This window comes from Pelophylax lessonae (assembly GCF_965119305.1).
Source record: "Pelophylax lessonae genome assembly, chromosome: 3".
In the NCBI taxonomy this organism is placed as follows: Eukaryota; Metazoa; Chordata; class Amphibia; order Anura; family Ranidae; genus Pelophylax; species Pelophylax lessonae.
In genome coordinates, this window is record NC_138770.1 from 499664077 (window position 1) to 499683773 (window position 19697).

Here is a 19697-nt window from a genome sequence, read left to right on the forward strand (position 1 = left end):
GTCATCGTTGGCACGAATATACGTTGATCCATCACCTCATTGGATATTAACAATATCATTGTTACACTTTTGTACGGACACTGAGCATTTGGTTGAATTATTTCAATTCATTTGTATTGCAATCATTTTTTGGAATGCACATTGGATATCTGAGCACATGATTTTGTATTTTTTCTATGATTCTTTATTATTAATACACCTTCATTGTATCAACATTCATCACCCTATACACAGGTATATACTGTATATATTTATATTTTTTAACTATACCGAGTTTACATATGTAAGAGGTAGCGCTTCACTATATTGAATATTGAATACGACTTAACAGGACAGGTTCCACTCAGAACAGGCCTCGCCATGGTCGATCAAAGAAGTTGGGTGCACAAGCTCAGCGTCATATCTAGAGGTTGTCTTTGGGAAATAGATGGAAAATAGATGTAAAGATGTATGAGTGCTGCCAGCATTGCTGCAGAGGTTGAAGGGGTGGGGGGTCAGCCTGTCAGTGCTTTGATCATATGCTGCACACTGCATCAAATTGGTCTGCATGGCCTTGTCCCAGAAGGAAGCCTCTTCTAAATTAATGCACAAGAAAGCCTGCAAACAGACAAGCGGACTAAGGACATGGATTACTAGAACCATGTCCTGTGTTCTGATGAGACCGTGATAAACGTATTTGGTTCAGATGGTGTCAAGCGTGTCAAGCGTGTATGGCGACAACCAGGTGAGGAGTACAAAGACAAGTGTGTCTTGCCTATAGTCAAGGCTGGTGGTGGAAGTATCATGGTCTGGGGCTGCATGAGTGCACTGGGGAACTAGAGTTCATTGAGGGAATTATGAATGCCAACCTGTACTGTGACATACTGAAGCAGAGTATGATCCCCTCCCTTCAGAGAGTGGGCCACAGGGCAGTATTCCAACAAGATAACGACTTCATACACACCTCCAAGACATCTACTGCTTTGCTAAAAGAAGCTGGCCAAGCATGTCTCTAGACCTAAACCCTATTGAGCATCTGTGGGGCATCCTCAAATGGAAGGTGGAGGAGTGCAAAATCTCTAACATCCACCAGCTCCGGGATGTCGTCATGGATGAGTGGAAGAGGACTCCAGTGGCAACCTGTAAAGCACTGGTGAACTCAATGCCCAAGAGGGTTAAGGCGGTGCTGGAAAATAATGGTGGTCACACAAATATTGACACTTTGGGCCCAATTTGAACATTTCCACTTAGAGTTGTACTTACTTTTGTTGCCAGTGGTTTAGACATTAATGCTGTGTGTTGAGTTATTTTGAGGGGACAGCAATTTTTTTTTATACAAGCTGTACATTCACTACTTTACATTGTAGCGAAGTGTAATTTCTTCAGTGTTGTTACAAGAAAATATACAGTAAAACCTTGGTTTGAGAGTAACTTGGTTTAAGAGCGCTTTGCAAGACAAGCAAAATTTTCAAATAAATTTTGACTTGATATACAAGCAATGTCTTGATATACAAGTAGCCTCAAGTCACAGCTGAGTATAAAGGAAGAAGAGAGGCGCTTCTAAGTGTAGCAATATGGTTATATTTAATGAAGGTACAACGTTTAGCAAATCACGTGGTTGATGATTAAAACAGGCACATCTAAGGATGCAGGCATCAGGGGTAAAGCTGTCCACATAGACCATCCTCCGCACCACCATCTACGTCATCCCTTCCATGCTGCCCCTCGCTATCAGATTGCTTTACTCCAGGGTGGTCTTCCCGATCAGGATTACAGACTAGCAGCCGGTGGTTCAGAAGATAGTCTATGTGGACAGCTTTACCCCGGATGCCTGCATCCTTAGATGTGCCTGTTTTATTCATCAACCATGTGAGTTGCTAAATGTTGTACCTTCATTAAATGGAACCATTTTGCTACACTTAGAGGCGCCTCTCTTCTCTTTTGATACTCTGTAGCTCCTGCTGGATTTTGCTTCCAATCCCCTTGTGGAAGCGGCTATTTGTGGATGGACATTTTATGGTTACACAACCTATCACATTGCTATAATCTTTTTATATGGACTATAAATTGAAGGATTTATGAATAAATGGTTGTGGAACGAATCATCTGAGTTTCCATTATTTCTTATGGGGAAACTTGCTTTGATATAAGAGTGCTTTGGATTACAAGCATGCTTCCGGAACGAATTATGCTCGCAATCCAAGGTTTTACTGTATAATCAAATATTTACAAAAATGTGAGGGGTGTACTCATTTTTGTGAGATACTGTATATAAGGAGACCGAAAGAAACCTGATCTAATTGAGAGGGAAAGCTGGTCACTTCCACATTACACACCAAAATAAGGAGAATGAATTATAGCCAGAAATTGATTGGGTATAATTAAATCCAAATACTAAATGGAGGCTTGGGGGCTATGGTTTTTCTGATACCTCTCCTGGACTGCTGGATTTTTGTAATGTACTGGATGCCAGAAAAGAGAAGTTCAAGTCTCCCCCGCTGAGTGCTGTGGACTCCTACATCCTATGGTGAACAACATGTATGCACAATTGCTCATGTCACTTTGTCTGAATAATAAAAAATCAATATGGGCATTATTTGTGATTCGTAGTTTGGAACTGTCCACAATACAAAAAGTGTGTTTGGATCATTGGTCCTAACTGGCTGCTAATATGGTTAACAAAGATACCTTTGGTGAAGACTGCCAAAACAATTGGTAAACACATTTCAACTATATTTACTATAATATATATATATATATACACAGGGCTCAAAATTTTAAGTCCTGAGCTACTAGCCAGGCCTTAAGTGTTACTCGCCACCAGTTGCCCCACCCAACTCCTACCCTGCCCCTAATTCCGCCCCTAAACACACCTTGATAAATTATCTCATAGAATGATACTGTTAAATGTTTTTGCATTAATGTAGAAGTTATAAAAATAAATATTAATAACAACATTATCAGTCCCCGTCAATGCAGCCTACCAGTGCCCATCAGTGCAGCAGCATTAATGAAGCTTATCAGTGCGGCCTGATCAGTGCCCATCAGTGAAACCTCAACAGTGCCCATCAGTGCAGCCTGATCAGTGCCCATCAATGCAGCCTCACCAGTGCCCATCAATGCAGCCTCACAAGCGCCCATCAATGCTGCCTACCCTGTGCCCATCAATGCAGCCTCCCCTGTGCCCATCAATGCAGCCTCCCCTGTGCCAATCAATGCAGCCTCCCCTGTGCCCATCAATGCAGCCTCCCCTGTGCCCATCAATGCAGCCTCACCTGTGCCCTTCAATGCAGCTTCACCTGTGTCATCAATGCAGCTTTACATGGGCCCCGTAATGCAGCTTCACCTGTGCCATCAATGCAGCTTCACCTGTGCCATCAATGCAACTTTACATGGGCCATCAATGCAGCTTTACATGGGCCATCAATGCAGCTTTACATGGGCCATCAATGCAGCTTTACCTGTACCATCAATGCAGCATTACCTGTGTCATCAATGCAGCTTTACCTGGGCCCCGTAATGCAACTTCACTTGTGCCATCAATGCAGCTTTACCTGTGCCATGCCATCAATGCAGCTTCACCTGTGCCATCAATTCAGCTTCACCTGTGCCATCAATGCAGCTTTACATGGGCCATCAAAGCAGCTTTACCTGTGCCATCAATGAAGCTTTACCTGTGCCATCAATGAAGCTTTACCTGTGCCATCAATGCAGCTTTACCTGGGCCCCGTAATGCAGCTTCACTTGTGCCATCAATGCACTGACCAGTGCAGAAAAGAGAGAGGAGAGGAAGAGGATATCTGGCCGGATAATCGCAAAGCTGGATCGTCCCGCTGTAACAGCTTTAATTTGAATGGTCGGGCACTACTCCGGGTGTCGCTCAGGGGAAGAGAGTGGAAGAGGAAAGCCGATGGATGGGATTACCATAGAGCGGGGATCATTCCGCTGTAACAGCATTCATTGTAATTGCCGGGCACTCGCCGACACACACAGTCCCGCCTCCCGGCCCGACTCCTTTGATAGACGTCACACGTCCTGGTTGGCCAGGTGTTCTGTCTATTCATTTTTTGGTACATGATTTTATCAGATTCCATATGGATTACCAAATCTTTCTTGACATTGTAACACTGGTCCATTGGTAGGTGGCGCTGTTGTGCTCAGTGTACTGTGTACACATTAAAACTTTTTGGTTGTGCAGGCTTTATACCGGCGGGCGGAGTTTATACATCCGGCCGGGGTTCCTGTATTATTCTTCCGGGTCATAGGTTAACCAAGGAGGATGCTAGCTGATTGGATATACAGTTAAATCCCCACTATTGGCTAGAGCACGATAGCAACCACCAATGGAAGGTGACTTGATTTACATCATGTACATACACTCTGTATTTTGTCTATGCAACATCGGTCTATGGGTCGTTGAGCACTTGGTGTTTCTTTGCTTCCTGCTTAGTGTGTAGGTGACTTCCGGGGTGTTATACTTCCGGGTTGCATGGTGTCCAATCACAGTGATTGGCGGTGAGGTGGATGGATATTGGGTTGTCTCAGTCCGCTATTGGCCAACATACTACAAGCAACCACCAGTAGCCGAAGGTGTGTACCTCGGCCCCGCCCTACTTCCGGGTCATAGTGTCTTTTACCATAGAGATTAGCAGAATAAGAGGAAGTTGTCTTGTAAACCTTGTCTGCTATTGGTTAACACACCGGAGCAACCACCAATGGCCGATGTTGTTTATCCTGGCCCCGCCCTGCGGGGTGATGAGTAAGGGTATTTAAGGTTACCGCCAAACCGCCGCGGTCACGCTCCCGGGGAAGAAGTGGAAATCACGAAACGCGTCGGGGCGTGACCAGGCGGTGTAACCAGGTTTTGTAAGAGGAGTTTGGACTACCCAGAAGGCGCAACGTCCATGGCGTGGAGCCTGGACATCATCTCCCGAAGGGCATCCCTCTCCTATTGGTGACTGTGATATGCGTTTGATGACATACAAGAAATGTGAGTGTGCTACCTTATGTTTTTAGTTAATAAAGCCTTTTAAACGGTATCACGCTATTGGGATTATGTTTTTTCCTCTCCATATGCTGCTGAGCTTCTTTTGACTGTGCTGGTGTGATTTCCGGTGTGGATACTCTGGACCAGTGACCATCATTATAAGCTTGAATGCTCAAACACGAAAGTGGGTTGGGCCACAGCATCTGGTGAGTGGGCAATTCTCCTCCCCCCTTGGAGCACGGTGGTGGTGGTGATCCCTTTGAGAAACACGCTTCTGTATTTTGCCATTCCCAGGATATAGAGTAAAGAACTTTGTTTTTGATGGCTAGAGGTACAGTAGGCGTTCACACAGTTAACAGAAGTGTCGGCCTGTATAGGCTGCAAAAATTAGCTTCCATGGGTTTAACTGACAGCAAAGAACTTAGTTTTTGATGGCTAGAGGTACAGTAGGCGTTCACAGTATACAGAAGTAAGTGTCGGCCTGTATAGGCTGCAAAAATTAGCTCACATGGGTTGAACTGACAGCAAAGAACTTAGTATTTGATGGCTAGAGGTACAGTAGGTGTTCACACAGTATACAGAAGTGTCGGCCTGTATAGGCTGCAAAAAATTAGCTCACATGGGTTGAACTGACAGCAAAGAACTTAGTATTTCATGGCTAGAGGTACAGTAGGCATTCACAGTATACAGAAGTAAATGTCGGCCTGTATAGGCTCCAAAAATTAGCTCACATGGTTTGAACTGACTGCAAAGAACGTAGTATTTGATGGCTAGTGGTACTGTAGGCATTCACAGTACACAGAACAGTAAGTGTCGGCCTGTATAGGCTGCAAAAATTAGCTCACATGGGTTGAACTGAAAGCAAAGAACTTAGTTTTTGATGGCTGGATGTACAGTAGGCGTTCACAGTATACAGAAGTAAGTGGCGGCCTGTATAGGCTGCAAAAATTAGCTCACATGGGTTGAACTGACAGCAAAGAACTTAATTTTTGATGGCTAGAGGTACAGTAGGCGTTCACAGTATACAGAAGTAAGTGTCGGCCTGTATAGGCTGCAAAAATTAGCTCACATGGGTTGAACTGACAGCAAAGAATGTAGTATTTGATGGCTAGAGGTACATTAGGCATTCACAGTACACAGAACAGTAAGTGTCGGCCTGTATAGGCTGCAAAAATTAGCTCACATGGGTTGAACTGACAGCAAAGAACGTAGTATTTGATGGCTAGAGGTACAGTAGGCATTCACAGTACACAGAACAGTAAGTGTCGGCCTGTATAGGCCCCAAAAATCAGCCATACAGTGGACATGAAATTCCTTTTATGCCGCAGTATTTAGCGAAGACAAGGACCAGGAATTGTTGTGGGTGGATGGCGGTCTGGCAGATATTTGTGGCCTGTGATGAGGAATTTCAATGAAACATGGTCTACTGGTGGTCATATGTGTTGAATTCCACAGAGATCAATGCCTCATTCATTTTTATAAATGTGAGGTAGTCTACACTGTCATGAGCTAGGCGAGTGCGCTTATCGGTCACGATCCCCCCTGCTGTGCTGAATGTCCTTTCGGACAGGGCACTTAACGGGGTGCAAGCCAACAGTTCCATTGCAAATTGTGCAAGCTCTGGCCAGAGGTCAAGCCTGCCCACCCAGTAGTCCAGGGGTTCATCACTCCTCAGAGCGTCCACATTGGCTGTTAACCCGATGTAGTCGGACACCTGTCAGACACCTTTTTTTATGCTCCAACATTTGAGCCACAGAAGCCTGCCTTTTTCCAGAACAACGTGACGACGGCATCATGAAAGGTGGAGTGTTGGACAACTGTGAGGAGACAGGAGAAGGAGAAGAGGCTGGACGGTGAGAGCAAGGAGTGTGGCTTTGTGGGTTCTGACGGTGTTGCTCCCACTGGGCTCGGTGATGGGATTTCAGGTGCCTTCTTAAGTCAGTTGTCCCTAGCTGAGTGTTGGGCTTACCGCGACTTATGCGTTGACTGCAAAGGCTGCAGATGGCAACACTGGTGTCAGCAACGAACACATTAAAAAAAGCCCACACTGCAGAGCCACGTGTCGGCGTCCTGGGAGCACCAGATGTGACTGTAGATGGTTGATGGCTCCCTCCTGATACATTTGCAGTCTGCTTTGTACCTCTTGTGATATTGCAAAAAGTGGTCACCCCCTCCACCTATAACTGGTCTGGATAGTAAGGAGCACTGGAAGGGCAAACGCAGATCAAACGCATGTATTTGCAAATGTGTGCAACTAAACCCCTGTTTTTAACGCATACTGTTAGACAGGTTAATTTGGCTGGTTGCTGGCTGGTTGGTAAGTAGTGATTGGAAATCCCTTCGTTTTTGATCTGCGTTTGCCCTTCCAGTGCTCCTTACTATCCAGACCAGTTATAGGTGGAGGAGGTGACCACTTTTTGCAATATCGTATAACGTTTATATTGGTCAGGCAACGCACTGACACCTTCGCTGCCATTGTGCTATGTGCTGGGTGTTCAGTGTGACCCTGCGCCTTTAAGGAGGGGTGGGCTCCCTCCAGTCACCTGTCCTCCATCTATCTCATCAGAATGCATGTGCTCCCATTGTGGAGACTCTTTAAAGGTAGAGTTAGGGACTGCAGATGTCAGGGTGCCTTGGCGCGGCCTGCAGCTTACGCATGTATTTGCAAATGTGTGCAACTAAACCCCTGTTTTTAACGCAAACTGTTAGACAGGTTAATTTGGCTGGTTGCTGGCTGGTTGGTAAGTAGTGACTGGAAATCCCTTCGTTTTTGATTTGTACCTCTTGTGCAATGCAAGTTTTTCCTGCCTCTCCTCCCTATCTGCCGGTCCGTCAGTCCGCCAGTTCTACAAATAATTGGCCAGTAACTGTTGTCACTGTGTGTAGCACAGTTAACACAGCAAAAGAGGCCAAATTTTTGCAGGACTAAAATACAATCTTAGAAATGTATACTGTTAAATAACACCTCAATTCAATATGTGGTATTGGGGGGACACAGGTTTATTACACCAGTTCTACAAATAATTGGCCAGTAACTGTTGTCACTGTGTGTAGCACTGTTTACACAGCAAGAGGCCACATATTTGCAGGACTAAAATACACTCTTAGAAAAATATACTGTTAAATAACAGCCCACTTCAATATGTGGTATTGGGGGGGCATTGGTGTATTACACCAGTTCAAAAAATTGGCCAGTGAGTTTGGCGCTGTGTGTACCAGACTTCACTCAGCAAACGAGGCAATATTGTTGCATGACACAAATACACTTGAAAAAGTTTACTCAGATAACACCCCACTTCAATATGTGGTATTGGGGGGGGGGGGCATTGGTGTATCACACCAGTTCAAAAAATTGGCTAGTGAGTTTGGCGCTGTGTGTACCAGACTTCACTCAGCAAAGAGGCAAAATTGTTGCATGACACAAACACACTTGAAAAAATTTACTCAGATAACACCCCACTTCAATATGTGGTATTGGGAGGACACAGGTTTATTACACCAGTTCTACAAATAATTGGCCAGTAACTGTTGTCACTGTGTGTAGCAGTGTTTACACAGCAAGAGGCCACATTTTTGCAGGACTAAAATACACTCCTTGAAAATTATACTGTTAAATAATACCCCACTTTAATATGTGGTATTGGGGGGCCACAGGTTTATCACACCATTCTACAAATAATTGGCCAGTAACTGTTGTCACTGTGTGTAGCACTGTTTACGCAGCAAGAGGCCACATTTTTGCAGGAGTAAAATACACTCTTTGAAAATTATACTGTTAAATAACACCCCACTTCAATATGTGGTATTGGGGGGGCATTGGTGTATTACACCAGTTCAAAAAATTGGCCAGTGAGTTTGGCGCTGTGTGTACCAGACTTCAATCAGCAAACGAGGCAAAATTGTTGCATGACACAAATACACTTGAAAAAGTTTACTCAGATAACACCCCACTTCAATATGTGGTATTGGGGGGGCATTGGTGTATCACACCAGTTCAAAAAATTGGCCAGTGAGTTTGGCACTGTGTGTACCAGACTTCACTCAGCAAACGAGGCAATATTGTTGCATGACACAAATAAACATGTAAAAGTATACTCAGATAACACCCCACTTCAATATGTGGTATTGGGAGGGGGGGGGGCAATTGGTCTATCACACCAGTTATAATACATTATACCTGCTTTTGTCACTGTGTGTAGTGTTGCTGCAGAAACGCTCAGTCTCACCACCACACCTGTCACAATGCTGCACAGTGCACAATAATACTACTAATCCACTATAATATGCTTTCTACAAAGTATATTATACTGTGGAATACCCCCCTCCCCCCCCCCCTTTTTAGTGCACTGCACAGCAATACCAAAATAATTGCAGCCCTTTAAATTACTTTTGTGGACATTAACAGAGCGATTTGTGTCACTGCTGACGAGGGCCCTCTAGTTCCTCCTGTTTTGAACTGTATTGTAACTGTATTGTCTTCCTTCACATTGTAAAGCGCTGCGCAAACTGTTGGCGCTATATAAATCCTGTATAATAATAATAATAATAATCTCTAACTGCCCCTACAGCAACCACTGGATACCTACCCCTATACTAAAGAGACTGTAATAGACCCTATAACGACATTGCAGCACTTTAAATGACTTTTGTGGACATTAACAGAGCGATTTGTGTCACTGCTGACGATCTCTAACTGCCCCTAAAGCAACCACTGGATACCTCTCCCTAAACTCAAAAGATACTAGTAGACCTATACCGAAATACCAGCCCTGAAAAGGACTTTTGTGGATCTTCACAGCGCTATATGTGTCTAGCAAACTCTCCCTCATGAGCGCAGCAGACCTCTCCCTACACTGGCAGAAAGCGGAATGTGAAATGGCCGACAGCTCAGGTCTATTTATAGGGTAGGGGGACTGTCCATGTGCTGGAATGTTTCAATTGGCTGTCCCGTTCCACCTGACGGCTGTGTCATGTGTCAAAGTTCTCCCCAATGTAAACAAATATGGCCGCCAGGAACGATGCCATGTGTTCGCAAATTTGTAGGTAGCGAATAAGCTAATTTCGCCGCGAACCGACCGCCGGGCGAACCGCAAGGCCATCTCTAATCACCAGTACAGTATTTGTACGTTGATATCATATCCCCTCTCAAGCGTCTTTTCTCCAGAGAGAATAAGTTCAGTGCTTGTAATCTTTCCTCATAGCTGATGTCCTCCATTCCCCTAATTATTTTCGTTGCCCTTCTCTGGATTCTCTCCAGTTCCAGCACATCCTTTCTGAGCACCGGTGCCCAGAACTGCACGGAATACTCCAGAATGTGGCTGGACCAGAGTCTTGTAGAGTGGGAGAATAATCTCTTTATTTCTGGAGTGAATCCCCTTTTTTATACATGCCAGTATTTTGCTGGCTTTGCTTACAGTGGTTTGGCATTGCATTCCACTAGTCCACTAGTACCCCCAGGTCCTTTTCCATCTTAGATTCACCCAGAGGTTCCCCCCCCTAGTGAGTAGCTTGCTTTTGTGTTTCTGACACCCAAGTGAATTACTTTACATTTTTCAACATTAAACCTCATCTGCCATGTAGTTGCCCACCCCATTATTTTGTTCAGGTCTGCTTGTAAGGTTTCTACATCCTGCATAGAAGATATTGGCATGCTAAGTCTAGTATCATCCGCGAATACCGAGATTGTGCTGGATATCCCCTCCTCTAGATCGTTTATGAATAAATTAAACAGGATTGGCCCCAGGACAGACCCTTGGGAGACCCCACTTTCCTCACCCGCCCAATCTGAGTACTCCCTATTTATCACCACCCTTTGGTTCTCTATCCAGGTGCTCACCCTATGGTCCATACCTACGTACCTTAGTTTGTACAGTAAGTGTTTGTGGGGGATTGTGTCAAATGCCTTTGCAAAGTCCAGATACACCATGGTTCCCTTCAATGAACTGTAGCTTCCTAGTGCTGGCAGCACTTATACAGCCCCAGACCATGACACTCCCACCACCATGCTTGACTGTTGGCAAGACACACTTGTCTTTGTACTCCTCCTCACCTGGTTGCCGCCACACACACTTGACACATCTGAACCAAATACGTTTATCTTTGTCTCATCAGACCACAGGGCATGGTTCCAGTAATCCATGTCTTTAGTCTGCTTGTCTTCAGCAAAATGTTTGCAGGCTTTCTTGTACATCATCTTTAGAAGAGACTTCCTTCTCGGAAAACAGCCATTCAGACCAATTTGATGCAGTAAGCAGCGTATGGTCAAAGCACTGATAGGCTGCCCCCCCCCCCACCCCTTCAACCTCTTCAGCAATCCTGGCAGCACTCATACGTCTAGTTCCCAAAGACAACCTCTGGATATGACGCTGAGCACGTGCACTCAACTTCTTTGATCGACCATGGCAAGGCCTGTTCTGAGTATAACCTGTCCTGTTAAACCACTGTATGGTCTAGGCCACCGTGCTGCAGCTCAGTTTCAGAGTTTTGGCAATCTTCTTATAGCCTAGGCCATCTTTATGTAGAGCAACAATTCTTTTTTTTCCAATCATCAGAGAGTTCTTTGTCATGAGGTGCCATGTTGAACTTCCAGTGACCCGTATGAGAGAGTGAGAGCGAAAACACCAAATTTAACACACCTGCTCCCCATTCGCACCTGAGACCTTGTAACACTAATGAGTCACATGACACTAGAAAGGGAAAATGGCTAAATGGGCCCAACTTGAAAATTTTCATTTAGGGGTGTACTCACTTTTGTTGCCAGCAATTTAGACATTAATGGCTGTGTGTTGAGTTATTTTGAGGGGACAGCAAATGTACTTATTCAGCCCCCAGTTTCTTACTTCAGCTTGTACAATTAGGTTATGAAAATAAAACCTGGAAACTGATTGTTTTCGATGCAGAGTTGCACCACATTTTGCACGCTCCAGTTTTAGCAAATAACCGCTACAGTGTTCAAATATCTAACAAACGAATATTCACCTACCCACTCAATTAAAGAATACACAATTACAATCAAGGATTTTGGTTAATATACAGTGTGGATGAATGTTATGGAGTCCTTTTTTTCAGTCCACATGATCACAAGTGAGTCCTCTTCCTTACCCACAAGCCATCTGTCCTGCTTTTCTGATTCATTCCTAAAATTGGTAAAACACTAGTAGGTTTTTGAACGTGTGAATATTCGTATGAACATTTGTACACAAATTCTTAGTACATTTGCTAACTTAAAAAATATAGCTTAAAAGTACTTCCAAATTTCCTTTGTTTTTAGCTATACATTTTGGAATGAATGTAATTTCCCAAACAAAAACCAAGGCTTAGTACCTGGTTGCATCCAAGCATTGGTGAATGCAACTTGGAGACAAAAAAAATAATATTTAGAGGAGACTGAGGACAAATAAAAGGTATTTTTTGAGTTAAGAATACATCCTTGAATATGATTTTATTTTTTTTCAGACCAGAGTTTAGTGTCACTTAAAATAATGGCTATCAACATTTAGATACAATCCCCAGATGCTTTATTGCTGGGTAGGAATATCCTGATGTCATGCACAGCTTACCAGGAAAGATTATCATGCATTTTGGCAGGCTTCCTTACTCTCTTATGCCAAATAAACATACACTATATTTCTGTTTTTGGATGATTCTTGTAGGATAAGGTCTGATAGCATCTCACATTTTTTTCATGAATAAAACAACAAAGTAAACAAGCAAAAACGACAAGATAAAGAAAAAAAAAAAACAAGGAGGAGCTTCTCCCTTAAGAATTCCCTGAAGTGTTGCGTTCTTTCTTGGCTCACAGCAATGTTTGTTCATTTGTGAAAGAATGTGGGATTTTGGAGTGTAGCTAGAGAGTGGCTTCATGCTTCAGCTTCAGATGTATTATCCCGAAGAGGGTTTGTACTTTTTCCTCTGGCTTACATTCAGCAAAGTCTGAACAAGTTAGTGAAGTGTTCAAGGCTTTACAGCAGCATAGAAGAGGAATGATGCCAACAAAATAAAGTAACTATGGTAATAAATTGTTTTCATCAAAATGAGAAAAAAATTTGAATTACAGCTTTCAAATAGCACTAAGATTTAATTGCCCTTTAGTGCTCACAATTTTAATATTCAAGTGACACATTGTCAGCATGTTATTGTTATACAGTATAGTGCTGTCTGCAATATGTTAGAAAGTGAAAACGGGCAAGTACAGCTGTAATGCTATAGAATTTGGATCTGTTAGATCAAATATTAACCCATGAAATGACCTGTAAACCTAAAATGCAGGCTAGTTTTATATAAAAGTTATTAGCATTCATAAAAAGATGCTTTAAAGTAGAAGAAAAGCCTAACTATATCTATTCTTAAAAATAGTCTATTCACCCTCTTCCTACCTATCCTACCTAACTTGTATAACAAAGAACTGTAAACTTACCTATGTACAGTAAGTATAACCCGCTTCTGTCTGATCCAACCATCCTGCAGCTCCAGCTCCCAAGGAGTGTGTTGGGCTATGGGAGCCTATGGGTAACCTAAAAAAACAGTACCAATCTAATGCTTCAGAAGGTAAGTTCTGTGGCTGGTGACAGTGTATAATGGTAATGGTTGGGAATATAAGATTTGTCAGGCTCAGCTAGGACTACAAAGGGGGTTCTTCTATGGGTGTAGAACTGAGTTGAAGACAATTCCCATCATCTTTCACCATTTTATCATTACAGTCTGCTGATCTTGTGCAGGGTCGGGTGCCAATTTTTTGTAAGCCTATTGGTAACGTCCCGGCTCCCAGAATTCACAGCTTCTTTCAAGAGCTGGGGATTATGCCATTCTCTCTGAATGCAATTTTTTTTTTTATGCTCCTAAACGCTACTCTAAAATACTAATCTAATATTCCCAATGAGCTTAAACACCTTGGCTAATATACTGTAAAGCTGTGTTCAGAGACCTACAAGCAAGAAGAATGCTTCTAAAAATGGCATTCTTTCTGCCCGTGTGCCTGAGGACTAGGTGTAGCTTTTGTTGGTACTTTACAGTGAACCTAAAAACTTTTGCTTCTTTAACTCAATAGACAACTCTCTAAGTTAACATGACTGTGTAATTTTAACCAATTTCTCTTTTTTTAACAGCCCTTTTAGTTCTTACAGAACAAACCTAAGCAAAATGCACTTGTGTTCTGATATAATTTAAGTTGACTGTAAAGACCACTGAAAGTTTATAAAATGCATAGTGCATAATTGCATGCTATGGTTATGGCAAGCATGCTTGCATGATATAAAACATTGCTGTTTGTGAATGTATATTTTGATGATAAATACTCATATCTACTCTGCCTTGTTTGTAGTGACTGGATTATGTTTTTTTTTTTTTTTTTTTTTAGAGCTGCTCCTTCGTTTGGCACCAGCACTTATGTTATCCTTGCTGAGAAATTGTGATGCTTCTCACGTTATAATTTTTTTTTTTTTTTTGTGTTAACATACACATTTATTGGCAAACATTTTCCTGTCTAATTTCCACAAAGACAGCATATCAATGTTCAATTCACTTTTGCAAACTGAGAACGCAACATATGTACTGAAAATATTTCAACACTTTAGCAAATCTGTAGAAAATATCACATATGTAACATACGCAAAGGTCAAAGTACTTATCGATATCCACAGCAGAAGCATGTCAATCATCTTTGTAGCCATTCCTTCCTGCTCTTTTTAAAATTTTAAATCAGGCCCAAATCCATAGGAAGAGCTGTCTGGAGTAGGTTTCTGCAGGACTAATCAGTAGGTAGCTTCATCTATGTAACATTTATACAGAGATGTATAGTAACTAAGTAAAACTACTTCACTACTGTACTTAAGTACCGAAAGGCCGTATCTGTACTTTCCTAGAGTATAATTTTTTTCTCCTACTTCCACTTTTACTTCACTACATTTTTTTGATGATTTCAATACTTCTAATCCGATATTTTTTTTTTGTGGTGCATAGTTACTCGTTACAATTATAAAAATTACCACTGCCAGAACAGTAGTTGGCAGGTTTCATGAAGCTCAAATAAATGTGTATGTCATGTGTACTTTTGACTTCTTTTGACTTCTTTCTTTAATAACTTTAACTTTAATAAACTTTTGACTTCTTTCTTTAATAACTACATAACACAGTACTTGTACTTTTACTTTCAGTACTTGAGTAGCAAATTTTTTTTAAAAAACTACTTGCAATACTTAAGTACAAAAAATGTTGAATACTTTAGTACTTCCACTCAAGTCACTTTTTGATCGAGCACTTGTACTTTTACTCAAGTATGGGTTTTGAGTACTTTAGACAACTCTGCATTTATAACAACTTTTATCTCTAATTTTCTTATGCTTGACCTTGACCATTATCACATATATGCACCTAATGTGTGTTTGGGGCATTACACCTGTGCATGTGCGCTTCTTTATGCAAATAGTGGAGCATAGATGCATACAACTACCTTAACCCATTCGTGTCTATGGCAGGCTGTTTGTAGGTCTAGAACACCTGGCACACCAGAAACGTGTAGTGTTTTTACTCTGCACAGGCTTATGTGCCCCTGCACATAAAGCCTTAAATATTAGACCTCTATGTAATTTTTAGAACAGGAAAAATCAATATGAATGGCCTGCAGAAAGGAAATACCTGTAAACAATGCAGACAACTTTTTTACGTCCTTTTCTATAGCACTTCTCTCTGACAATGGTGAACAACAGAAGCATTTGTCTTAGAGATACATTTACAGATGTGATTGCATCTTTCATCATGATTCTTCAAAATTTATGCAAAAATCTACTGCTCTAGAAAGCTGAGAGTGATTCAAACAAGTAATGCAAAGGTAAAACAGGCAATTGAAACTAATGAGGGAATAGCAAAAAGCAGGGCACTGAGGTTAATACCAAACACAAAAACAGCTTTATTAAAAGCAGCCAACTTAGATAAGTATTTTTAGGCATCATTTCTAGTATTCACACCTACCAGGTCCCCCTGTACTCTTTCTTCCACATTCATTGATATATAGTTGCTCACTATATCACAGTTTTAATATTTTTTATATGTTTTAAAATCTACTTTTTTAATAGTTGTCATTCTAGTATTGAAGTTTAGAAATGTTACAAGTTTCATGCATATTTCTGATTACACTTAGTGGATTGCCTACCATAGAGTGCCTGTGTATTTTACTTTTGTGACATTGCCGAGAATGCAGAAGCTTGGTTTCTGGGCTTTTCCCTCCCCTTCTCCTCCCCCAGGGCCGACCCCGCTGGCTATTTAACCCTTTAGCTTCTGACTTTCCCTGCATTTGATAAAGAGGGCCATATCCCTTGAAACGCGTTATGCTTACCCCCTCCTGACATCCCTATAGAATTCTGTCAGATGTCACCTTCTCAGTTCAGCTGGGGTCGCTGTCAGTCCTTTCTCTCCATGCTACCTGCTAGAGCTTTGAAGCCCCTGCTGCTGCATGCTTGGCAGCCATCCATTGCCTCTGTGTATCTTCAGCTGATCAGTTCTGGTGTCTTAACCTGCTGCATTACTATTTACTGGTGGATTGGTAATTTCTGACATGTAAGTATACTACTTTTAATAAAGGTGTTATTGTGCTTGGCATTGACCTCAGCGCCCTGCTTTTTGCTATTTCCTACTTTATGAGGTGTTCCTGCCCAGATCTTACAGGACCTGCAGAGGTCAACCACATTCCATCAATTCATCCATCTACTCTTCATTCATCCATCATCTATCCATCCATCCATCTATTCTTCATTCATCCTGCATCCATCCATTCATATATTTTTCATCCACCATTCATGTACTATTGCTATAATTGATGGTATACCACAGACTCTTAGTGTGGACTAATGGACTAATTAATGGACTAATTTTTATTACATTGGACAGAGGAGTGCCTAATTTTTTGTGTAATTTGTACATGTTTCTTTGTTTTAATTGAAAATAATGAGGCTGTATTTTAGAAAATAATTTGCGTTTCCCTTTGTGTTAATTATACTTAACAGGGGTATCTCCACCCAGTATAACCTTCTAGGTAAATTATGCTTGACAGAAATGTTCCTGCAGCATATATAAACTAGCATACAAGTGAAATCCTGGAGAGAAGCCACATTTGACTTCAGTTTCTATGTATATAGTGGTGAGCTATAATGGGGCCAGGTGGTATATTACTCAGCAACAAATGGTTTCCACTTTAGTTGTGTTGGTCTGGAGCAGCTAGTTCCTTTCTAGAACGGAAAAAGTGTTCTTGATTGGCAGTTGGCAATATATAGAGATCATAAGCAGCAATCTAGTGAGGAACTGTGCATTGTAGTGATGATCCACTACACAAAGTTGTTAAGGTAACCGTTTAATCCATAAAGGATAGTGTTAACATTTATTTGGTTTGTGTGAACATCATGCGTTGAAAAAAATTTAAAAGCCACAGCTTTTTTTGGATGAAGTTCTCATCTAATGCCCTAGGCTGTCTGGCTGGCTAAACATCTGTTGTTGCCAGAATTTCTATCCTCCTCATAACTGAATATGTGGGGGAGATTTACTAAAACTGGAGTGTACAAAATCTGGTGCAGCTCTGCATAGAATCAATCAGCTTCCAGGTTTTATTGTCAAAGCCTAATTAAAAAAGTTTAAGTTAGAAGCTGATTGGCTACCATGCACAGCTTCATGAAATTCTGAGTGCTCCAGTTTTAGTAAATCTCCTTCACTGTTTCAGAGAGCACCGCCTCACCCCTCTAACCGTCAAGAAAGCAATGCATGCAAAAAGGTAATTGTTCCCCTCCCCCCCACCTCCTTCCTTTAGAAACCTCCTGCAGCATAGAGAATTCAGGGGCATATGTCCCTGTAAAACATCATACCCCCAGCTATCTCTGATCCCACAGGACTGCCTTGGATTTCAACCAAAAATGTGGGTTTCATGAGTTCACATCATATCTAAATGCTGGATACCAGTGGATGGATGTTTGACAGCACTTTTGGTTTAAGTGATCTATGCTTTGAGCTGACACTCCACGTTAACACTCCTTGTTAACTGTCTCACTAATATGTACTGACACTCTGCAATCTTTGGGTAAATGCTGCTGTCTCAGAATCCAGAATTCATCTGTTTTCTCTAATTTCTCTAAGGATTGCAGTGATCTATTGGCCTCCTGGACCAATGTCACGCTTCCTTGATGACTTCTCTGCCTGGCTAACCTACTTTCTCTCCTCTGAAATACCCATTAACATTCTTGGTGATTTTAACATCCCGGCTAATGTTACCAGCCCAGCTACATCCCAACTTTTCAACTTAACCTCAACTTTTGATCTAATAAAATGCACCTCCACCCACTCTGATGGTAATATCCTTGACTTTGTTTTCTCCCCTCCTTTGTACTCCCTGCAACCTCACCAATACCCCTTTTCCTCTCTCTGACCATAACCTCATCACTTACAGTGTTCTGGCCTCCAACCACTTGTCCCTCCAAGAAGCAAAAAATTACCCACAGAAAGTTTTGTCACTTTCATCCCTCTCCTTTCTACTCTCCAACTGACTACCTCTATGAAAAATTGCACCCCTGTCCTGCCCTGACCTGGCCACCTCTGTCTACAACAGTTCAAGTTCATTCACACTGTACCCTCTTGCTCTTCTCACTAAATAAAATATCAGGCCCCGACCAGTACAACTTTGGAAGACTGACAACACCAGAAATCTTTGGAGACATAGCTGTGCACTGGAGCGATTGTGGCGTACAACCAAATTCCAGCAAGTTTTTACCCTATATAAATCTGCCTTCTTAAAATAAAATTCCTCCCTCCATGCTGCCAAACAAGTCTACTTTATCACTCTTATTAATATTATGTCATTAGGTTCTCATCGTCCCTCCTCTACTTTTAATTCTCTATTTTCTCCACCACAGCCTCCACCCAGTAACTCACTCACTGCTTACGAGATTGCCAATCACCTCAAAAACAAGATTGATTCAATTCATGAGGGCATCTCCACTACACAGACATCTACTCCACCCAACATATCCTGTAGAAAACCACCTCTTTCCTCTTTTGACTTTGCTACTACCGAAGAAGTCGCTAAAGTTTTCTCAAAATCCTGCCTTACCACCTGTCCGCTGGTACCTTTTCCCTCACAATTACTACGGTCACCCTCTTTTTTCATACTATGCTCCTTCATTCACATCTTCACTCTCCCCCTCTCTACTGGCACCTTCCCCTCTAAAACATGAGCTGATCACCCCCATAGTAAAAAAGCCCCCACTGGACCTCATTAGCCTGAACAACGTAAGACCCATCTCCTTGCTCTCATTTATAGCTAAGCTTTTAGAACATTTAGTCTACAACCGTCTGAGCTCCTACCTCACTGACAACAATCTTCTTGACCCCTTACAGTCCTGTATTTGCTTACTACAATCCACTGAAACTCTCTGTGGCCTTTTATACTGTTGACCACCCTTTCCTCTGCTCTCTCCTTTTTCTCCTACTACCTATCACAGCGCTCCTTCAGTGTTACCTATAACTCTGTCTCTTCCAATCCACTTTCTATTTCTGTAGGTGTTCCCCAAGGTTCAGTCTTTTGACCCTTCCTCTTCTCTATCCACACCTCCTACCTTGATCATTTGATAAACTCCTATGGCTTCCAGTACCATCTCTATGCTAACGACAGAAATATATTTATTTTCTCCTCACCTCAATCCTTCAGTCTCCTCTTGCATTACTAACTTACTTACTGACATATCAGCATGGATGTCAC